This window comes from Doryrhamphus excisus, linkage group LG10 (genome assembly GCF_037039965.1).
Source record: "Doryrhamphus excisus strain RoL-2023G ecotype Guam linkage group LG10, RoL_Dexc_Guam_v1.1, whole genome shotgun sequence".
In the NCBI taxonomy this organism is placed as follows: Eukaryota; Metazoa; Chordata; class Actinopteri; order Syngnathiformes; family Syngnathidae; genus Doryrhamphus; species Doryrhamphus excisus.
In genome coordinates this window covers 14,757,768-14,783,056 of record NC_136366.1, presented here as the reverse complement: position 1 = coordinate 14,783,056, position 25,289 = coordinate 14,757,768, and the positions used below count along the sequence as shown (strand labels likewise).

The 25,289-nt window shown below is 38.2% G+C and overlaps 1 protein-coding gene across 6 annotated transcripts in view; it reads right to left on the bottom strand.

Annotated features, from left to right (window-relative positions):
• LOC131120080 (alpha-1A adrenergic receptor-like) overlaps nucleotides 1-14,657 on the bottom strand; it is a 202,188-nt gene extending 187,531 nt beyond the window's left edge. For 5 of the 6 annotated variants that reach the window (XR_013629283.1, XR_013629282.1, XR_013629281.1 and 2 more), the window contains exons 1-2: nucleotides 14,535-14,657; nucleotides 10,730-10,872 (exon numbers count right to left, since the gene is read on the bottom strand). The gene's annotated coding sequence lies outside the window, so the exon portion shown is untranslated. Of the gene's footprint in view, nucleotides 1-10,729; nucleotides 10,873-11,024; nucleotides 11,243-14,534 lie in introns of those variants that run through there. The other variant, XM_078794184.1, reaches the window with a different exon arrangement.
• Between the last annotated feature and the right edge of the window lie 10,632 nt (nucleotides 14,658-25,289).

Sequence of the window (25,289 nt, the reverse complement as noted above, 5' to 3'; positions counted from 1 at the left end):
CCATTCAATTATGACAAGATTGCCATTTTCTTTTTAATCATTACCACGAGAATTATACTGAATATTACACTCTCATGCTACATTACTGGCCATCTGCCAGATATTTGACATAATACTAACCCAATACTAATTCCCATTACAGCCCTGGTACTGGTCAGTGTATATGTATGACTGCAAAAACAGAAAGAGAATAAACTGTCTAATGCATTGCAGTATGGTAATTTATATTCACACATAGACTAAGATTGAAAAAAACCCATGTGTCCTAAAGGTAAAAAAAAAAAACAAACTACTGCAGAAAGCATGTTGATTGTGCTCCTGTTCAACAATATGTGCATTTGCAATCCACTACTGCACAAGCAAACACAATCCCGATGTGTCTCCACCTCTCAGTTGCATCCTATAATCCAACAGTGTCCCAATTTTTTTTTTCCAGCTGCGTCTAAAAGAATACAGCTTGTCAATCTTGGATTGTGTTGTTTCTTGAAAAGAGTCTTTGGGTTGAAGCCAATCATTCATGAATGTAACAGCACAAAGACCATGTGAAGTGTGTAATGGACATCACTTTTCCTACCCAGCGGTTCCTCAGCCAGCCGGAGTCAGTAATGCTATAAATCATTGAAAATGCACTCATTCGTCTTTGAAAAAATCATCCTCACAAACAGATCATACAGATGAAATGTAAAGTGGGGTAAAATAATATTTAATCCACTGTTGATTTACTAAATTTACCTCCTTACAAAGACCCAAATCTTGACCCACTCATTCATTGCATAACCGCTGCTAATAAATCCTCATTCCTGACCAGGTTTAAAGTCCTGGCTGCTTCAGATCATTAACAAGCTCATTATATGTAATTGTGGGCTGATTTCTCACCTTTCTCATGATCATCCTTTCCCCATGAGGTGAGATTTTGCCGGAAGCTCCAGAGCGAGGCCTGTTGACTGTTAGTATCTTACAGTTCTTCCATTTCCAAACTATCGCACCAGCAGTGGTATCTTTCTCACCAAGGTTTTGGCTGAAGGGACTGGACTAATTTGTGTGTTTCAGGGGCGCATCATCGATGTGTGGAGGTCAGAATGCTTTTTGGGATTTTCATTGACATGCTCCCTTTCTCTTTTAAAGTAGACTTACTCTAAAATGGTTAACTATTCACGTCTTTGAACTGGGGTAAACTTCCAATAATTCACTTGCAGCATTTCATCCACTGTACTTAAAAAGGACCTTTTTTGCTTTTCAACTTTTCTCACCTATAAATGTTTTTGCAATGTTTTCTTGTGTTATTTGTGTCATATAATGAGTATTGCACATTGGAAAGTGAGCCCTGAAATAAGTTTTGGATGTCTGCAAGAGTTTTTTCCACTGACGTCAATGCGATCCAGACTTCCTCATAAGGAGGGATGGGCGTACCTCAAGGAGGGTCTGGGGTGGAGTAAATTAAACACACCGTTTGGGTTGAATGCACGAAGTCTATGGAAACACTGAAGAGAGAGTTGCAGAATCTGAAAGATCTACAAAGCTTGTGCGGGTTATTGTGTGTAGCTGCTCTATAGGAGTCCACAACTCAATACAAAGCACTGAAAATTCCCTTTAATGAAAAGGAAATGATTTTGTTTGATTAACAAATGTAATGGAATGATGGAGAAAGGTAGCTCCCTTAATGTGACAAATAACAAATAGGAATAACAAGATTAACAGCTGCTCCATGTGGCAAATTTTGACTAAAGTGCTTCATTGAAACGTGATCAGGTGCTTTCTTTTTCTGGATACTGAAAGTAGTCCAGCGTGAAGATAAAGTGGTGTTCTATTAGCTAAACTGCAAATTGTGCTATTATTGCCAGACATGAACAATTATGGTATGATTCCAAACAGTAAAACTGAGAATTAAGCTAAACTCATTCTAAGCAAATGAGTCATGATGTCACCCGTGTCACCTCTCATCATCCTAATTTTAAGCACATGTCCCAGTGGGCATAGTCATACTATAATATATGAAAAGAATAGATTTTAAAAGAATGAGGCCTGCATTGGCTAATTAGACGTTCGTTTGTCATCCCTGACCTTTTTTGTAACATTGCATTATATTGATAAACGCAATGTCATAAGTAGGCCTGCGACGATAATTCATAAATCAATTAACCACATTATAAATGAAAACCAACTCATTTATAATAATGTAGTTGGTTGCCATCCTCGATATATTGACATGTGCATGCATGTATGTTTTCCTCCTTTAGCCACCCCCCGTCAAAGTGTATGATATGTTTTATGTGTATGAACAAGTGATTGCACAATATTGCTTGTACGTCTGTATAAATGATGAGTAAAATAAATGCCATTCTGAAAACCAATTACAGATTTAAGTGCCCAGAAAACTAATAGATGTTTGTATGGGGCAGTGTTGCATAGCAACACCTTGTTTGGGCATAGTACTCTGTTAGCTTTGTGTACTTGTCGTTAAGGACATTGAACACTTCACATAGCCTTTTACCGTCTGTTGTGGTGGTCCTGCTGTAAGAGAGGCCATTATGTGATTTGTAAAGACTATTGCCTTATTTTTAAGCAATTTGGCATTGTGAGGGTGTGAAGCAGGGGTGGACTAAAAAAAATCTAGTTCTGGACTTTTTGGTCCAGACTGGAACAAAACAATAACAATATATGAACTAAATGAAACTTTGGTGGATATATGCAGTATGGATGGATCATCTCATAGAGTCACAAAATCAGGATGACCTTTGTTTGATCTCCGTTTGAGCGTCTCTGTATGGAGTTTGCATGTTCTCCCCGTGTGTGCGTGGGTTTTCTCCTGCTCCCATATTCCAAAAACATGCATGTTATGTTAACTGGTGACTCCAAATTGTCCATAAGTATGAATGTGAGTGTAAATGATTGTTTGTTTATATGTGCCCTGTGATTGGCTGGGCACATGTACTGTATACTGTATAGTTTAAGACAGATTCTGCTGTTAGCATTCATGATAGGGCGGTGCTACTGAACATATATTTCTATCAGTCCGGCTTGGGCTTGTCTTCATTACATTTGCAGGATATGTGTCAAGGTCACAGCCTGCCCTTGAGCTTCCATTTCCTATATGGGGCAGTGATGTGGATAAGGGCTAGTGCCCCATGATGCTCTTTGAATCACGTTATGTAATGAGCTTCTTATACTCCCAATGGATATAATGCCATTATGGAAATGTATTACCTGGATCCCTCTCCCCACCTCTCACTTTCATTTGTTCAGCTTTGTGCATCCAAGAACAGGCCATTAGAAATCGATGATAGACATTTCCCTACTAGAATATTACTCGGGTGACCTCATTTAATTTCCAAATAAATTGACTAATATTGGCATCGAGAGGAGACATATTCATTGCTTTGAATTATACAATTGATCGAAAAGACATAATGTACTAGAGAATAATATCTGTTGCCCAAATGTAACTGACTAAAAGTCAGATACAATTTGTAAAGGAAATGATCCCTGCCTCTCACCTGTTTTATTATACAAGTCGAAAGGAATAAAGGTGTTATTTTGTGTTGCACCAATGCGCTTGATCTAAGTCAGCGCACAAACATACGTTAAGAACACCAATGAGAAAATTGCTTGACTTGATTACTGGATAATGTCACCTTGAAAATTGGAGCAATCAAGACGCAGAGACAAGAGTGAAGCAAGCGACACTGATCACAGACGGTGGATCATCATCATCCTAAGTAACCTTGCATGATTATTGCCAATAGTACAATAAACAAAGTTCAACTGGATGACTTCCCTCTAAAGATTTTGATCGAAGGGAAAGGTTTGGGTGGGTCCCCACATGTTCATGATTCATAAAAAATGAAAAAATATAAAAAAAATTGTTTTCTATACCGCTTGTCCTCAGGAGGGTCGCGGGGGTATGCTGGAGCCTATCCAAGTTGACTTTGTGCAAGAGGCAGTATCAACCCCGGACTGATTCAGAAACAATATTATTTGTGGGAAAACCCGTCCATTTTTGCTTTTTCTCTCCAACAGAGAGAAAAAGCATTTTTTTCCCCTGCTCCTTCATTCACACATCATCATTAGAAAGGTCAGAGAATGGTCATACTAAAAAGATGGTTTGATGATAATAGATTGTCCTTGAACCTAAGTAAAGCTAAAATCATGCTGTTTGTTAAATACAAATAGACGGTGTAGACATTGAAAGGGTGAAGGAAAATAAATTTCTGGGGTTTGATGAAAATATGAGCTGGAAACCTCATATTACAAATATACAACATAAGGTGGCCAGAAATATTTCAATATTGAACAAAGCAAAATTTGTTCTCAATCAGAAATCACTCCACACTCTTTATTGCTCTCTGGTTCTACCATATCTTACTTATTGCGTGGAAATATGGGCTAATAACTATAAAAGCAATCTTCACTCGCTAAATGTACTGCAAAAAAAGGTCAGTAAGGATAATTCATAATGCCGCCTACAGAGAACATACTAACTCCTTATTTCTAAAATCACAAATACTCAAACTTGCTGATATAGTTCATCTTCAAACAGCTAAAATAATGCATGAGGCTAAAAATAACCAAATACCTAAAATGTCATCCAATACTTCTCTACAAGAGAGGAGAAATATGATCTCAGGGAATAACTAAATTTGAAACACTTATATGCTAGGACTACGTTAAAAAGCCATAGCATTTCAGTATGTGGAATCAAACTATGGAATGGATTGAGTAAGGACCTCAAACAATGCACAACGATGAGCCAATTCAAGAAACAATACAAGCAGTTGATGTTTGCTAAATATAAGGATGAAGAGTCTTGAACCAGTCATGATGTGCTATACGTATATATCACTATATTGACACTTACTATGGTACACATTATGTCATTGTATGTTCATATTACCTCATACTTCGGTACGTGACAAAAAAATAAAATAAAATAAAAAACAACCTTAAACTGTATTATGGAAAGCAGAAAGTGAACAAATGTAACAGTTACTGATTGTAAAAGTACCAGATGGAGGGGTAGGATTTAATAAGCTTTGCTTCTTCCTACTCCTTTTGGACATGTGGAACTGTGAACTGATTATGGGATGCATTCAATTGTAATCTAATGCATGTTCAAATGAAATAAAACCATTACCATTATATCATAACTCACCTATGGTCACCAAATGTTTTGAAACCAAATTCCCCGGCCTCGGCTGTGAACCAAGGCAAGATCTTCCCTTCCATCCCACTTGGACATTATTATTGGCTCTCCTGAACAGTTCAGCTTTTTCTCATTGTGAAAACTTGATTGTCATGCGCTGGCACCTCTGTCCGGGCTTTGGGGACTGAGCTGAGGGCTGGGTGCTTGCCTGGAAAGCTGTGAAGTATACTGCTGTGTTCTGTGGTCAAAATGTGCGTCTGTTGGTCACTCTCTAGGAGGGGAGGGCATTGATCGGATATTGCATTTATTTTTCTTAATACTTTTGCGATAGTAATCAAGCACTGTATGTGATTTAAGCAAATTCATTGGTGCATCGACCTCCATGGAGCCTCTTTGTTCAGAGAGCCAGATGCAGTAGAACATTTGATGGGCTTTATTTATACACAGTTCAGATTTTCATTCAGTTAGTTGAGTTGACATTGATATAATGTATGATGTATTGTCTGGTATCTTTTATCACCAACATAGACATACATGCACATTTCAGATGCCTGGAATGCGACATTGGTCCAAAGGACTCTTCACTGCCATGCAAGGTGACTAGTGTAAAAAAAATAAATAAATAAATAAAAAAACATGAAATCCACCAAGAAAAGTGCCTGCGCTAAATATGAACGTTTACTTCGAGAATTTTCAACTGCGATCTACCTGACAAGTTCTTATGATGGACTTGTCGATCACAACTGACAGGTTGGCGACCCCTAAAAGTGCTGCCGTTGAGCAAGGCATCTTAACCTCAATCTGCCCCCTCAATCATCTGCAGGTTTAATGTGTGTGCTTGCTGTTATCACGACTACATGTTGTATTTTTTTTTATACATACAGTATAAAAGTATACTGTACTGTAGTAGTCTATGTGCTTGGGTTTTCTCCAACTTCCTCACAGGCTCCAGCTTACCTAAAATGTCGACAATTATTTTTTTGGTTTCTCCATCTCCACCCATTCATTTTCCATACTGCTTGCACTCACTACAGTCTCTCATCTCAATTCAGGTTATTGCCAAGGACAAAAGCCGTCAATTTGTCCTTCTCCAACTGTATGTCTGTTCAGTACAGAGAATGACCTTTCCAGAATACCTCTTGTCGCTGCTGCTGGAGAAGAAGCACAGCAATAAGCATTAAGGCTGCGTAGGCTGTGCACCAAAAATCTTTTTTCAGTGATAAATGAAAGCAGACTTTGTCACCTGTAACTTGTAATGTTTCCATCACTGTCATATATATATAGTACATATACGTGTCTGTGTGAGGTGAACAATTTTGTATTGAATTTGCATTATATTTTTTTAGGTAAGACTCTGCCTCCAAGCGAACATGTTTTGTTCTCGAAAAGAGTTCCTCTTTCAGCTTTTGATGGGATAACAGCTCAACAGTTTGGTGTTAAAGCGGCACCTGTTTCTTTTGTGCACAAGACAAGAGATTGTTATGAAGAATGGACGACTGGAAAAGGCTTAGAGAAGTCTTTAAAAAAACAAAACATTAACCTTATTACTTTGTGTGTTTAATTCTTAACAAAAACAACACTTGCTGTGAAAGGTGGGTCATTCAACTTTTGAAGATATTATCTTTTAAAATTCCACATGTGTGTGTGCTGCCTTAGTTCAATTTCATAGTCTCATTAGAGGTGTTACAGTTGCCTAGCAACAAAAAAGCCCCACATAAGCAACACAGCAATGCTGGAGCATATCTTGTCGATCATAGACCTTCACAACCAAGTCACAGTCCTCAGGTGCACAGCCTCCTTTATCTTAGTTAATAATACAATCAAATGAAAGCACAGCATTTATATACAATATCAGCCCATATAAGTAGTACATTCATTCATTTTCTACTGCTTATCCTCACGAGGGTCGCGGGGGTGCTGCAGCCTATCCTAGCTGTCTTTGGGCGAGAGGTGGGGTACACCCTGGACTGGTCGCCAGCCAATCACAGGGCACATATAGACAAACAACCATTCACACTCACATTCATACCTATGGACATTATGGACACACACACAGGGAGAACATCCAAACTCCACACAGAGATGCTTGAGGGGGGTATCAAACCTGGGTCTCTGGAGGGAAACTACAAAATTTGAAGTGTAAATTGGTGACGGATGACTGTAGTCAATATTTAGTATACATGAAGACTTGCCCAAAAGTTATTTAGTAAGAGCCGATGTAATCCGCTGTCTGCAAAATATTCCGAGCATCAGTTAACATCAGCGCTTGCTGAATATCTGGTACATAAGAGGACAGGAGAGACAAACTGATAAAGCATTTATAAAGTCTACGCACACCAATTTGAAAAACATTTATCTTCTTTCTATCCCGTCCTTCCAATTGTGTATTCATACAAGACAACAGTCTTGTAAAATACATCTTCACACCTCCAACACGTTAATCGACACCTGTATTTGCCAGCTCCGAAATCACAATCCCTGCTTTTATTAATAGAAATAAGACATTTGCTGCATAAAGATAGATGCTCTATATTGTTGAAAATAAACCAATTGGCACCCCAGAGTTCGGCTTTAAACTAAAATAAAAGTTTTATGACATATCTGCTACCAAACTACTTACAGCGTCTTCATAGTGCATGACAAAGGTTGCCTCAGGACTTTTAGCATTTGACCTCAATATAAATGGTTTCCTTGTCTAACAATGCCCATAAAGTACTTTCAAAAGTTGTTGGCTTTTTCGTGAATTAAACATTAATTGATGCATAGTTTGGAAACTACAAAATCTTCAAAAAGGTCAAGCTATTTGAAGAACTCAAACATGGTCAACAGAGCACAAATAGCGACTGGCAGAGTTATTAAACAAGTTTGGAGTCAAAAATGAAAAAATGTAGCTATTTCAAAATAAATTCAATGAATTCCTCTTCACCGTCATTCATTTGTTGAATGACTTTTTCTTACAATATGGCCTTATGTAAGAATATGAAACATAAATATATTGAAGAGGTCATATTAGAGTCAGAGCGTTTTTACAGCCAAACCAGAGGGAAGTCGTATATTTTAGGTATTATTAAAGTCATTTATTAACACTCAATTATTTTTTTTAATCCATTGGGTTTAATATGGAGTTCGCCCACTGCAGCTGTAACAATGTCAACTCTTCTGGGAAGGGTTCCCACAAGGTTTACGAGTATGTGGAGTATGTTTATAGGGATTTTTCAGAAGTAACATTTCTGAGGTCAGGCAATGATGGTGAAAGACGAGGTCTGGCTTGCAGTCTGTGCTCTATGTTCTATTGGGTTAAGGTCAGGACTCCGTGCAGGCCTTATCAAAGTCTTTATGGACTTCAATTTGTATACTGGGGCGGTTATGTTGGAACAGGAAGAGGCCATCCTTGTGATATAAATGTCTCTGTACAAGGAAAGCTATACAGTCATCCTCATTTATAGCAGTTAATTGATTCCAGACCCAACTGTGCTGTTAGATTTCATATTTTTATAGTTAGAGCATAGAAAATCTTATAACCTTCTAAATATGTTTTTTTTACATTGTTAAAGGCTGTGAAATACCACCCCTGTAGTTACCTTTACACTCCCACTATTCACTGTTTGGAACACATTGCTGCAGGGACTACAGATTTTATTTTTTCCAAACTTAAGGCAAAAACGTACCACTTCCACACTAAATTAGAGGAAAACTTTTTCCCACTTTATCATGTCGGCCATGCCATGACTTCATGCAGTGTGACGGTAATGTAATGTAACTTAATGCTTCAAAATAAAGTTGTCTGATACATTGTGTCCATTGCCATACAGTCATCCAAATGATCATATTCACAAATCATTCTTAAGAACAGAGTCCCTCTGAAATATTTTTAATAAGAAAGTGACAAATTGTTTAAAATAAATAATGAATAATAAATAAAATAATAATAAGGGTCCTGACACAACCTTTCACTTCCAATGCAATACCAATATTGCAACCTTGAAAGTAGGCCGATACTGACAGCAGCACAAATCATAATAATAATAATAATAATAACACACTTGTATTACTTATTTTGTAGTGTGGTATGTGTTAGAAAAGGCTTGAGCAAGTGATATTACTCCAACAGAGAACAATAATCAGCAACAGTAGGTATGAGAAAAACGCACCGGATGTGAGACACTTTTTTTTATACTGTAATTCAACAGCAGCCCAAGCGCCAGCTGTAGTAATTCTACACTTCATCAAACTTAATCTTTGTCAGATCAAAACACAATCACTGCAAAAAACTTGAGAACATGATATATTCTATCCACTGCACTACTTCGTGAATCCGCACTCAATGCATCATGGGAACTGTAGTTATTTCAACCATAAATATGAAAATGTGAAAAAGGTTTCCACTTACAGTCCGGAATTTACGATACATATTCATTCATGTTCCTGTTTGAAAACTAACTATTACTAATTGCTCGTGTAGGCATATTTGGGTCTTTGGAATGCTTTCCCAAACATGAGTATGAAATTAAATAGTATTTTGCATGTTTGTTGCATACTGCATATTGTATGTCAGAAATGTGCTTTTCAGCAAGATATTCCGATTTTCTGGAGTATTTTGGTTACAGCATGTCACAGACATGAGACTGTTGTATGTCAATTTTTATGTAAATTACGCTAAGTAATTATTTATAAGTAAAATATTCAATGGCTTTATTTAATTTTAATGGCAATTACTTTTAACGCTGGCCAGTTTGTACCCAACCCCCTCAAAAGACAGGATAGTTGAAACATTGTGTCATGTTTACATGTGCTGCAGATACTACAGAATAGGATTGGATTCAGTCAGAATAGGAAGTTAGTTATGAAACATCCTGTGCAGCATGGTCTGCCAACAAGGCAGTTGGTCATTGTTTTTGCACAAAACAATACTTGGACTGTGTCTTGCCTGAATTATTCCAATATAAAAGCGACATTGCTGGTGGTAAATGGGAAAGCTAGAAAAAGTAGAGAGAATTCTTATACAAAAATATAGTATTAAAATGTACTGATTGTATACCTTCCAACTTCACTTCCAACTCCATTACCATGACAACCCCAGATCACAGTACCCTGTGTTTGGCCTATGACCCTGAACATGGAAGTGGTAAAACAATTTATGGATTAATAATTAATACAGTATCTTTCTTATTTTTGCTTTCAGGGAAAGCCATTTTTAAAGGTATATTCCATCCCAAAGGAAATTTGAGAGGGGAAAAACAACAAAATGGGTACAAATGTATAGTTTGTCGCAGCTGACTTCAGTTGAATGTATGCTAAAAGTCAGTGTTAATAAAAAATAATCCCAAGATGATCAAAGCTGTAGAAAAGCCAATATTTTCCACACCAGGGGTTCTAAACTACGCTCTACACAGCTCTGGGAAAGGGTGAATTGCCTCTAAGCTTTAAATCGTGTTGGTGCAATTTAGACGCATTAATAAAATACTGCTTTTGAATAATTAAAGAGGGACTGTCTTTACCAAATATTTTTTGAGAGATGGGGTGGAAAACTAGAGTGTTAGGGAATATCAAATAAACGATAAAAAGAAGTCAGACACAATGTTTTCTTACCTGACACCCTGATCCAGATCAGTTGATGCGTTTGTCAACGTTGTGTTTTCTTCCCCTTTGGTATGGTACAAATTCCAGGCCACCAAAATGTCACAGCCAACCATGTGACATTGCTTTGTTCTCCTATAGGTCAGCAGTTGGCCCTAGAATATAATTAGGAAGAAGGTCAAACAATTGACTGAAATAGCTTAATGAACCCAACCCAACATAAATAGTTTGATGACAAGGTTTATGTGTACTTTGGGCTCCATCTATTCCAATTTATCACCATTTGACAGCTCGACCCTCTCATCACCTGTGGGCACAAAACATGTGGACGCAGGTCTGATGATAGAACTACATATTTGATCATAGGCCTGCAGCCAAAGGTGTACTGGAGCCAGCTGCACCATACAAGTTTAGAATCGGATGGACATTGAAGTTTCCCAGTGGAACCACAGAGTTACCAACAGTTACTCTAAAAACGACGTATTCCTTGAATAACCTGCATTCTAGTGGGTGTAGATATGCTACCCAAGTAAACTCCATTGCCATATTGATTCCTTCATGCACATCGCTCATTAAATAGCCTTTAGTCTCTTATACACGCTGAGTGCATCATTGTTGCATCATATAATAACGCTGATGAATGTGCCTACATCAAAGACTTTAACAGCAATTGATTTTATACACGCAACATAAAAAGGTTGTGATTAATGTTCGGTCTATGCATTGATCTTTTTGGTATCCTTTAGTTCAGTAAAGTTAAATTTTTTAAAACATTTAGAATATGATCTTAAGGATTCTTTGACTTACTATTTTGATCACTTTATTGATCTGTTGTAGTGATGGGAATTTCAGCTTTCTTTAAAGGGATAGTTTACATTCATTTGTATGACATCCCCATCAGCAGTGTAGTCTATCAACAGTGACTTGGTCTCTGTCCACTTCTAAGTCCATTTCTGGTCAGATTTCGGTGATGAAGAATGTAGTTCCAGGTAGCCGCTGGGATTTCACAGGTAAGGAGTTTGCCTTCTCAAAGAGTAATACACTTGCATCATAAAAAACGCCTATTTGAAAAAAATACCACATAGTACCACATACACAAGAATGCACAGGCGCAGGAATATGACGGGAGAGATATATAACGCAGAGCGATTTGTGAGGTCTGATTTCTTTTTAGTAGGCATTTTTGTGATGCAAATATTGTTTTGCGGAGCCAAACTACATTACGACCTGGACAATGTTTTTCATCATCAAAATCCGACCAGAACTGAATTTAGGAGACCAGCTGGGGGGTGGGTCACCGTTGATAGACTACACTGCTGATAGGGATGTGTGCATTTGTAAATTTGCAGCTATTTAACACAAACAAAACACTACACAACCAAATATAACTTTAAAGGTAACAGTTTTTGCTTGTTTTGAAATATAAAATGCCTCAGCCACTTCTGCTTAGCGTTGATACATACAGCACCGCAATTTGACCAATCTTGCGTTCCATGTACAACCCGTCACTTTCATTCCACTTGTGAACTAGAGATGGCAATTTTGTGATACTTGCTGCAAGTATGCGAGTTCGCTTCAGTTGTGCAGGATGAACAAGTGCCCAAATATTTGTCAAAGGCCCTATTAGACCAATATATTGGACCATTAAAAGAAGTGGGTCCACTTCACATCGATGATGTAGAGCTTATTCACAAATATTCAAGGTTGTTCTTTTAGCATAAGTTCAACAAATTGAGAATTATCATGCAAAAAAAAGCTATTTTTCCAGACATATTTTCATTCGCTATTGTTTTAAATCAGTACCTTGTTCAAAGTGCACTAACCTTGGTTGTCAAATGTTGAACAATAAAAAATGTAAAGTACTTCAAAAGTGTGCAGTTATTTTTTTCAATCAGTAATTCATAGTTTCATGTTCATTGGTGGAGTTGATCTCCTCTGACTTCGGCGACTCGTGGGGTACACACTGGACTGGTGAACATTATTATTTGACTTATCGTTATTGGGTGGCTCTGCTAAAAAGTTTTGGAACTATTGTTTTAACCTCAGTGCGTGTCGTTTTGTAAGCCTGATGCTTCTCAGTAATATACTGCTGGCATGTGATGCAGTCATCCACACATCACTGCTCTATAATTATCTTTTATCCCTGAAATCCTTTCAGCCCAGACATCATTTACATAACCTGCAGAGATGATTCAGCCACCACTGGTTTGACAAAATGATCAACTTTGGGAACACGTGACAGGTGAGACGGATGTGATGCTCTGTCCTGAGGCTGCCGTAGAGGATTTGTATCGAGACATGAGCAAGATGGTAATTTTATCATCAATTCACACTGCAAGCATAGTATAGGTTGTGACGTGATGTGACAGGGGTTCTTAAGACACAAAAGTGTAACTTATATTTTAGGAGGAGAGCCGCACGGTGGACTAGTGGTTAGCACAAAGTCAGGAGATAAGGAAGATCTATGTTCAAATCTCCCTTTGGGCATCTCTGTGTGCTCGTGTTCCAAAAATATGCATGTCGCTTGGAGACTCGAAATTGTCCTTCGGTTTGAATGTGTGAATGGTTGTTTCTCTATATGTGGCCTGTGGTGTTACCCCGCCTCTCGTCCAGAGTCAGCTGGGATAGGATCCAGCATACCCCCACAACCCTAAAAGGGATAAGCGGTATAGAAAATTGATGTATGGTGGTCAATTGGCGACTCTAAAGGTCTGAATGTGAGTGTGAATGGTTGTTTGTCTAAATGACAGATGCGATTGACTGGCAACCAAGTGGCATAGATGTCAGTCCTTCAACAAATAATAACATTTACTAGTTTGTTTGTGTGTGAAAGAATGCATGGTACTAAACATTCCAATGACATACTGTATGAAAGGTACAGTATCATTGTTGCATGCTTTAACATAACAGTAAATATGCTTGAGTGGATTACAATGCATTTATGTTAAATGACCCGAGTAGTGATTCAGAGCTTACATGTAAGGGTTGTCTCAATAATTAATCCAAAATGTTGTTTCCCCCCCCCCCCCCCCCTTTGGATAAGTGACAATTCCTATAGCATTTTAAATAATATATTGGTTATTTTGAGGGGCTGCACGGCGGATGAGTGTTTAGCACGCAGGCTTCACAGCTAAGAAACCCGAGACCCTCGGCCATCTCTGTGTGGAGTTTGCATGTTCTCCCCGTGCATGTGTGGGTTTTCCTTGGGGACTCCGGCTTCCTCACACATTCCAAAAACATGCTAGGTTAATTGCCGACTCCAAATTGTCCATAGGTATGAATGTGAGTGTGAATGGTTGTCTTCATATGCCCTGTGATTGGCTGGCAACCAGTCTCGTCCGAAGACAGCTGGGATAGGCTCCAGTACACCAATATTGGTTATTTTGCACTCACCGCAGGAAGCATTAAGTTAAGTTAAGTTAAAATTAGCTAAATATTGTCAACATTATGTACGCAATGTCTCTGAAAGTTCTAATAATACCAAAAAAACTTTGTTTTTTAAACGCAATAATGATGTTGCAATTATCAAACTCAACAAGCAGGCATAATATCAAAAGAATACATAACAGGAAATGAGTTTTTGTGACAAAAAATTTGCACAAATATAAATATGTTAACATACACACCCGGGACATATTGTCACACCACGGAGTAGGTTGGCCCCCAAAGGATGCACGCAGGCTCAACAAGCAGTAATAGCAACCATAAAAAACTATGGTGCGGTAAGAAAAAACACAAAATGCACCACAAAAAAGGCCTAGCAAGGTTACACAAATTCAGGTAAGGCTAAGTCAGGCTACAAGCAGGGAGCAGCTACCTGGCTGGCAGGAAGGCGTCAAGCAGAGGAAGAAAAAACACAGCGTCGCAGCAAAAAGGGTGGCAGGCAAAAAGACGAGGTTGAATAAGCATGTGGTGTGCATCCATGAGGAAGAATACGACGAAACCCTCCTGCTGCCACAGGTGTGCCTAAATAGGAGAGGTGGTGATTGAAAACACCTGTGGCTGGCCGGGTAGCTCCTCCCATCAGAGAGAAACCAATGAGCTGCTCACCTGGAGCCAAGTGGTGTCACGGTAGGGCATGACACATATGCCATTCAATGTAATTGTTCACAGCAACAATGACAAGATTAACATGATTTGTTGTCATGAGCACTTTAATAGTCACGACTAACTACACCTAGAATAATAAACATTGCTAATTGCACCCTTCTCTCACAGTTTTAGTGAAAACTGAGTCTTCATCTTTAAAGGCAGATAGAATTATTGAATTATTATGTGCTAGTCTACCTAGCTACAATGTCTGGAAGTCTGCAAACTGTATGAACACTCCTTTAAGTTGTTGATTTTATACAGATGCATTTGAAAGGAAAATATGTTTGTGACTTAATTGCAAGCTCAGAGTCCATTCTGTGGGTGTGCTGATATAAATACATGGCCTCCCATTGAGCCATATAATACATTTAATAATATGCAGGCAATATGCAAAGCGTTGCATTGACTGTGATTGTGCCTGCCTTATTATTATCACAATCTAGCTGATGTATTTTCCCTTATATATTAAGGTTATTGGTATATAAGGTTATTTGGTAATGTTATCGCATTTTTGATGCAAGAAAACATTTTTTTTTTAAGTTTGAGTTCCAATTTTAAAAAAAACTTCTTGTAGGTGCAGAAAAAGTCAATTTCTCTCAAATATTGTTCACATACCTGTCTAAGTGCCTTAAACGGGCCACAATAAAAGGCCACTCCCAAACATGCACAACACAATGACACACGTGTTGGGAGAGTGTGCAATCGGCATGCTGACTGCAGGAGTACTGATACTGCATTAATACTGTATTAATACTGCATTTATATTTTTATTTTGTGTCAAAGTGATTTAGTATTTCATTTTGCATGACATTTCCCACCTTATTTATCATGTGAAAAAACAAGAAACTATTGCTTGAATTAATTGGCTCCAACTAAAAAGGGACCTCAGTTTGTGTACGCCCCAGTTAGAGTACTTTTGGGTTAACCCTGAAAATGGACTTAAACCAGAAGAAAACAGAGCGGAACAAAACAGGAAATATTGTAAAAGAAGAGCATGAAAACCAGAACTAAGGAATCAACACTCTGTCACTCTCGAGCTGTCACGCAGGGAATGACAATTAGCTTGCTAATACATGGAAACAAGAAGCAGATGTCAGCTCTGTTGCCTGTCTATTATGTCATTAGCAGGGGACTCAGGTCGTTCTTTGTTAACTGACAGGCTGCAAAATGATCCATGATGGAGCCACAGAAGGTCGCAAGTGCCAACATTTTGATAAAGAAGGTGGGAAACGCTATCAAATTCAAGAAATAACTCAAAACATGTAGGTTTTACCTTGAATTAAAAACATGAATTATTTAAAAATGTATTTCCAATGTATTTGTATTATTACCATCTCGCTCATGGATGATCGGTATCAGCATCCTAAAACCCTGATCGAACCCTGAATGGATTAACTCGTTCAATACCAAAGCTGTTTTTATATAACCGAACCCCCAATCCGAAAGATGTATTCGAACTTTGCTAAAAAGCTACTTTATGAATGCCGGTGTAGCATTAAAATAGAACACTACTGTAAATTTCAGTACATTTGTCTTCTACCATTCAAATATTTGTTACCGTGGAAGTTGATGTATTGTTAGATTCACCACCCATGTAATTTAATCAAATAATCCTGTCAATGGCAGTGTGACTTCATCCGTCATCCATTTAATAGTTCTTAATAGTCTTTTACTGTGATGAAAGCACTGCATTGATTTTATAGGTCTCAGAAAACCAAGTCACTATCAAAATGGTTACTTGAGAACAAACATATAAAACGTTAAAGGTCATAAATAAAGCACATCCTATAGCCGACAAACCGAAAGTATTTTTGGCACCATACAGTAAAACATTGTGTGGGCACTAATGATTTTATGTTCATTACAGTAGATGCACTTCATTCAACTAACAAGGTGCGCAAGCATTTAGTTAATTAATTATGTGGTTGTAAATAGCAAAATAGAATTGGAAACAATTAAAATTTCATGATGCTTCAGGTTCTTTTGCAATCTATAAAGAACCTGAGCAAAATGACCCGACACCCACTGTGGAAGACATACAGAATTAAACTGTATAAAACAGAAATAAATGATTTAGAACTAAAAGATGATTGTCATTTTACAATAACAGAGGGTTTTCCAATTGTGGTCTTTTTAATTTGCTAAGACTGCAGTTTTTATGATTCAGTGGAGATAAACTATATTTACTGCTTCTCTATTTCCCTAATGACTCTATAAATATTATCCTTAAATAGTAAGCAGCTTTCTGTTTTCTATGAAAATATGAATTAAGCGCCACTCAGTGCAGGGCTATGATCGTTAATGTCTTAGAGAGGCGACGACGGCACATGCTGCAATTAGCTCTCAACCAAATCTATCCTAATTATGTAAGTTCTAGCAGCATGCAGTATATCCTGCAATGTTGTAACTATTAAAGCTCAATGCGGCAGAACAACAATTCACCACAGCTGCACTGGTTGTTACAATACCACCATAAATATTGGAATTCATGTATGAATGAACTGTAGCTCACCAGCTCTGGCCGCACTTGTATTGGAAGCTTTTTTGAAAATAAGGTTATACAGTATTTCATTTCCTACTTGCCAGCATCCTTCTACCTCTACCCTTCACTATCTCTGGACATGTCCGAACCATCTCAGTCTGGCCTCTCTGACTTTATCTCCAAGACGTCTAACATCTAACATGTCCCTCTGATGTACTCGTTCCTGATCCTATCCATCCTGGTCACTCCCAACGAGAACCTCAGCATCCTCATCTCTGCTACCTCCAGTTCTGCTTTCTGTCTTTTCCTCAGTGGCACTGTCTCTAGACCAAACAACATGGCTGGTCTCACCACAGTTTTGTATACCTTTTCTTTCATTTTGGCTGAAACTCTTTAATCACACATCACACCTGACACTTTTCTCCACCTGTTCCATCCTGCCTGCACACGCTTCTTCACCTCCTTTTCACAATCTCCATTGTTCAAAGTGAGAACACAGTAATGAAAGATGACAACATCTTGACCAGACAGGGTTTTTTACAGTAGAGAGCAAAATGGAAATATGTATTCTAGAAATTACCTAGATTATAAATCTATCGGAGCTTTGTGGTTTGTGTGGTGTTTCAGAAAATGTGTATTGCTGGAGAAAGTGATGAGTCCAGTTGTGTTTAGAACTGGCAAAGGTTGAAATGGGATAAACTGCTCTTGAATACTACGTTCTATGTGACTAATATCATATCCTGGCTATAATGACAAATATTGTGTTTTTAATCTTTTGCGGGATGTTGGGATTGTTCCAAATGGGAACAAGGCACTATGGGAAAAATGAAAACCTGGTGAATGCTGTCAAGAAGAAGGATGCACTGAGGGTGAAGTGAATAGAGCGCTATGCATCACAAAGGCCAAAATCGCTAATGTATTGTTTTAAAGTATCTGTTGCTTGCCAAAGACGATGACTTACTGCCGTAGTGTTCCTGTCAACTTCTGGGTTGACTAATTAAATGACAAATTGCAAGAATTTACATTTTACACTCTGTGCAAATGAGACAGAAAGTTTTGAGTAAGCAATTTATTGCAAACAACCATTTAACAAACAATAGAAACCAAATGTTCAAAAAAGGACAGCGTAATGAGTCGCTATTTTATTCTTTTTAATCACCTCAACAATTGGTTTGGGTATGGAAGAGGTCCTTTGCCAGGTTGGCATTGTGAACTGCTGCATTTTCCTGTTGAAAAACCCAAAGCTTTCAGTCATGAGGGATCCCTGCAACATCTCTACATGGTCATCTGCCATTTGATGCCCTTGTACTATCTGGTGCTCCATTGTTCCATTAAAAGAAAAAACAGCCCACATCATAATGGTGTCCCCTTTACCTTGCCATTTGGAAAACGTATCAGGTAGGATCTCCATGTTGGCAAAATTGTCAAATGATCTACTGCGTCAAGAAAGTGTATTTGCAAAACGAGCTGATGTCTGCATTGACACACACTGTGAACTTCAGAGTATTTCTGGGTTAGTTATCTGTGTTGTTTGTCAATATTCAGACAATATCGAAAGTGACACTTATTCACAATCAGAAATATTGTGATTGATCTGTGTGATTGCTCTATTTTTGTGGTGCAGGGTGGCAAAGCAGGCGCACCCTGTGCATTGGTAATTTAGTCCAGCGCACCACTGTGCGCAGCCAATTTGGTAATCTGTTAAAGTAGGCTCTGCCAAGATGGGCGTGGTGGCGCACACAATTTTTAGCTTGGTGCAATGAAATTTTTTTGACAGTGCACTGAAAGCTCGCCAGCTCCAGTCTATTCTCGGCGCAGGTGAAGCGCACCCAGCACAGTGGTAAGTTGGCTGACAGGCACCTATGTCACCAAAACCTCACAGGAGTGTAAGGCACATTCAAATGCAATAAACAAAGACAGCAACTACTATTTACTGTATGCCAACTAATGAGTTTACATTTTTCAGCCAACCACAAAAAGCCACGGCATCTGATACAGAGTATACGTATATTGGAGTATATATAATTGGCTTCTCTCGTCAGTTTAGTATTTAATCTCATGAATCTGATTTAAAGAGAAAAGTGAAAAAGGGAAAAATATAGTATCTGGCTCATCCCTACTAGTTAACTACCTGGAGAGAAATTTCAATAATTTGAGAGGAATTTGATGTTAGAATGGAATAAAGTAGATACTTTATTTAACATTTCTAGGAAATTCCATTGTTGGGGCAGCACCAGCACAAACAAAGCACCCTACACATATACATAATAAGTAAGAGTCTGATTGCAGCTGGACTAAAACAATCTCTAAAGCATTCAGACATGCACTTTAGTACAATAAGTCTGTGGCTGAACGTGCTACTGGTGATTACCTCCTGTGCATGCAGTGGGTGGGAGGAGTTGGCCATGATTGAGCTGTTTGGTTGTTTTGGTTTGGAAAGTATCTGTTTAGAGTATTCTATTAGAGTTACTCTGACTTACTCACTGGAATAGACATGTTGTCTGTTGCTTACCAAACTCGGTCAATGTAGAAGGTGGCCAATTACATTGCACTGCTGTTAATACATTTGTTTTAACCGTTTTAAATTTCCAAAAATAGTTTGGAAATGTCATTCCAAAAGTGCACCTTGAAAAAAACAGTGGTACCATGGTCAGTGTCTACCCCATTTACATGTTTTTTTTGGACGCCACAGTTTTGCCTCAGTTAGTTTGCATGCATTCTCCTGTTAGCGTACAATATGGTGTGTGCCTTTATATGTTATTAATGTACATCATGAGTCCAACTGAACTCTTCATGTATTTTTATCACAAAACATCTTTGTAAGCATCCTATTGGATGGAAACAGGAACTGGAAGTCAGCTACGTCTCCAGTCTATGATGTCATCAGCAGGCACAAATATTAACAAAAAACAACTTTTTTTTGTACAAACATAACTTTATATGCCTAAAACATCTTAAAATGCATTTAAATGACGAATGAATACAGAATAAGTTCCTGTTTTCAAATACACAATGTGACCTTCAATGTTGATTTATCCCGCTTTCAAGCATTTTTTTCCAAAGAAAATAAATCCAATTAATCCATTCCAGAAACCTAGAAATATGTTCAAAACCACATTTTATAGATAATATTTGCAGTTTTACACGCAGAAAATAAATGTAAATAAATAATGAATGAAATGGATAAATAAACATGTAGCATCTCTTTCCTATTTACTAACAACTGATGAACATTGTGATAAGTGGAGGGAGGAGAGGAAGGGACAGAAGGCTAATTGAAAACTTAACTTTAAAGTTTTGATGGTTTGAGCTGTATATTTGCTAACTAGAACGTCATTATAAACTTCAGCAGCAGGTACAATTATCATTCCACACCCTTCTGTGATGTGCCGAGCTTCTTTTTTGTGTGCGTTCTACAGACAAAACAAACACACACAAGATGAATAAAGGATTCCCTGTCTGTAGTGTCCCATTTCTGAAATAACCACAATCCATTCTTCAACTGTGAGTGGGTATGTATATATTGCATTTAATAACACATATTTTTGACAATATTTTGCTCAAAAACAATATCCTAGATTGGAATTTGTGAACGTTGTAGTGATTCACATAGTAGATTTATATTTGCATTTGAGGTAATTACTGTTTGATACACATCAAAGTTCTTGTTGAGGAAGTCCTCTATTCAGGCAGGAAAATGTTGCTAATGGGACTTTGCGGGTGAGAAAACATTATACACCCATTTACTTTTTTTTCAGGAATGCATCTTCCCTGACATGAAAGACCAATCCCAAGGGAATAGTACATTAATTGATTGGGATGCTTCTAAGCAACAAAGTCAATCAAAGTGCTCATAACTGTAAAGCATTTACTTCTTTAAGAGAGGAGTCAAATAGGTTCATCAGCACCATGATGAGGAGCAGTACATGAAGTAGAAGACTCACAATCTTTCTGATTGCTAAAGGCAGGTGAAGCAAAACGGAGCTGAAAGCCTTGCGTTTTTTAAGAATGAATCCAGAGGAAGATGTCAAGTATAGTTGAGAAACTGTCAAGAACCTGTCAGCAACTTCCAAACAATTCTCAAAATGCAGAAGGGAAATGTTGAGCCCAAAGCACAACATTTCAAAACTCTGACATGATAAGTGGCCTCAAATGGATTTAACACGGTGAAACACAACACTTATTTTGTCTGAAATATAGGCTCAATTAAGAAAAGGAAACTTTTTCACTTCATTGTTTGTCAGAAACATGTTTGGCTGACAATGGCTCCAAGAGGTATATCATAGGGTATTGTAGTTTTGTGACAGAATTGTCACTCACTCTGACACAAAAATGTTGTGGTACTGACCTTGAACTTCATATAGAATAATAATTAATCAAGAATATGTAAATGACTGGGTTCACTCAGATAGTACTTAAAGTACGAAAAAGTTGGTGTCCGGCCACCTTTGCACTTAATAGCTTGCCAATACATTTCCACATAAAGGAAACAAGCTGCATACATGTGGACTTATATGCAAATTGTAACAGCACATATGGTGAGACACTAAGTGGCATGGAAAGGGAACTGAAACATCTGGGCTGGCTTTCCTTTTGTCCCAATGGGACATACCTCAGAAAGTAAAAAGGATGAGAGCTTAGGTCTTCTGGGACTTCTACTTCCAGATTGACAAACAGCTGCTGGCTAACCGAGCAGACAATAGTTGATGTTGACAAGGAAAGGAAACAAACGTAGGGAATCCTAAATGTCAGCCGCAATAGAAAAAAGGGAGGCATACCAGGACTGAATGAACTGGAACTGGGCTGTGACCTCGAAAAGTTTTCTTTCTAACTGGGCGCTGTCCCAGGAACTGTTACTTCTTAGTACCCAGCATGGTGGTGGGTGCAAAGTTTGCAACAGAATTGGTACATCACAAATGACTTATAAAGGCTACATATTGGGAATGACAGCACTGCCTCCGCTGTGTTTCACGAGGGTCGTGGAGGGTGCTGGAGCCTATCCCAGCTGTCTTTGGGCGAGAGGCAGGGTACACCCTGGACTGGTCGCCAGCCAATCACAGGGCACATATAGACACACAACCAGTCACACTCACATTCATACTTATGGACACACTATGCACACTATTGACACACACACAGGAAAAACATCCAAACTCCACACAGAGATGCCCGAGGGGGGTATCGAACCTGGGTCTCTGGATTATGTGCTGGAGCCTATCCCAGCTGTCTTCGGACGAGACTGGTTGCCAGCCAATCACAGGGCATATGAAGACAAACAACCATTCACACTCGCATTCATACCTATGGACAATTTCATTAATTCATTCATTCATTTTCTCCCGCTTTTTCCTCACGAGGGTAGCGGGGGTGCTGGAGCCTATCCCAGCTGTCTTCGGGCGAGAGGCAGGGTTCACCCTGGACTGGTCGCCAGCCAATCACAGGGCACATATAGACAAACAACCATTCACACTCACATTCATACCTATGGACAATTTGGAGTCGCCAATTAACCTAGCATGTTTTTGGAATGTGGGAAAACCCATGCAGGCACGGGAAGAACATGCAAACTCCACACAGAGATGGCCGAGGGTGGAATTGAACCCTGGTCTCCTAGCTGTGAGGTCTGTGCGCTAACCACTCGACCGCCGTGCTGCCCTACTGTGGTTCATATAAAACTAAAAATAACTACAATCAAACATGGAGCTGATCTGCAAGGTTGAATTGGGACAATTGGACTCATTCTGATGCATTTGAAACCCACAACACCTTCAGACAAAAGCTGGTTCATCCCAAGGACAAGCTACTGAGAAGCAAACTCAGCTGTTGTTTATTTCAGTGTGGTAAGGGGTGTGATGACCTCTACATTAGAGAGACCAAACAACCCATCCACTAATGCAGGTTACAACATCAGAGAACAGTTTCTTCATGCCCAAAATCAGCAGCTCATTTTCATCTCAAAAAAGAAGACATTTTTGAGAGAAAATGTGTAGTTACTTTCCACACTCTTTGACAGCATGCTCCCTCTCCAGGATAGAATGCCATTTTCCAAGTGTTCCTATTTAGACAGGACACAAGACCACTTTTTTGAACACACCTTTCAAGTCTGTTTACTGCCTTTTTCTGTCCGACTGAATCCATCGTCTTGATTTTTTTTCCTGTTGAAAGGCAGTGCTCATGACAGGGCATTATTGATTCTTGTTTGATTTTCGCAGGTCACTGGCCTTTTGAATCATAACTGTGGTATACTTCAAGACAAACGGCCTCCAGATCTCTTTGCTCGTATTCTACCATTTGTAGATCTACCATCTGGAAGTGCTTTTGAATATAACAATAATGAGGTGGGTATAACAGGAACTCAAATCATGCTTGGAATATGTTCACAAAACCAAAACTCAAACAAAATAAATGTTGATAAATTTGGGTTATCTTAGGAAAGGAAGGAGCATCAACATTTACTAAAAACATATTTCGACATGGGAAAAAAACAGGCAAAAAGGAAAAATCTGCATTTTTTTCCCATGAATAAAGTCAAATTGAGAGAAAAAAGTTACTTATGTATATTTAGTAACTTATATTATGAGGAAAACTAACACCATTTTACTTGCATAAAGTTGCAGAAAACATGAAAAAAAATCATAATATAGTACTATGATAAAAAAAAATAAATTTGGAAAATAATGGTGTGGATGAAGGTTGCGGAAGGTTAGGAATAAAGTCAAAATATTATGAGAAAAAAGTTGAAGAAACAAAAAAAAAATAAATTTCTGCCAAAGCACACCCATTTCTGGTTTATGCCCCGCCCACTCCGAGTACACATACGATCATTGAGATGGATGAAGTCACTCGTCCATACTAATAATCACCAACTAAAACATATCACAGCTTCAAATGTCACACAGTTATATTGTTCAATTTTTCACTCTAAGCAGTTCATAACAAGTTGAGGTTAGAGGGCTATTGCAATAATGGTTTAAAAATGAAAAAATCTATTTTATGATGGATGGAGGAATAAGAATATCAATCCAAGACCTAGGAAAAAGGAGAAAAAATAGTACACAATGTTTTCAGATGGTTGGCATCTTGTGTCTTTCAGTATTTTGATACACAGACAAAAAGGTAACTTGAAAAATATCTCAAGAGTATTTAACATTGTAATTGGAATGAATAAAAGAATTTAAACAAACAAAATAATAAATTAACCACAAAAAAACAGAAAAACCCAAATTCATTAGTTCAGACACTTGTTTCACTGATAGCAGTACTTCTCAAAGAGTGAGAAGGGGGGGGGGTGCTGTCAATTGGAACAGGGAGGACTTTCAGTATTAATTAAAATACATAATTGAAATGCAACTTGACTTATGAATATGCTTATATTCTTCACAACTCCTCGATTTGTTGCATTTTGCTGGTTTCAGTTTCGAGTTCAGTCGGCACAGTTCAGATAAATAAATAGATAATATCGATTTCTCAATAGTATTTCAAATCGGGGTTGCCTGAATCTCCTCATGATGACAGTTTCATTCACATTATGTCATTATTATTCCATGTTTAACAGTAAACAGTTTAACAGTAACGGTGTGTGAACTCGTTTATGGTTCACTCCGTTCATTCTGCTATAGAACCAACACGCCCTGCTTTTGACGCAGATGTTCAGTGTGAAACCTCTTGTCATCCAGCCTGTTTGGTCGAGAGGGAGGAAGAAAACTAACATACATGTACATGTCAGTTTATCAAGGTTGGCCAAATTATCGACTTTTATTTTATTTACTGTGCAATTAATTGATTTATTGACTATTGGTCTGCATTCAGCATATACAGTACAATATAAGGGACTTCCAAAAAATGGCCAGGATTAGTCATCAGTGATACCCGGGTCATCTTGTTTGTTATCATCAGTATTTTTCAGGCTGATAGGTATGTACAAGATCAGAGAAAATCTACTGTAAATTCCCCATATGCGTACGTACATTCTCAACCTTTTTATAGGTGAAACAGGAG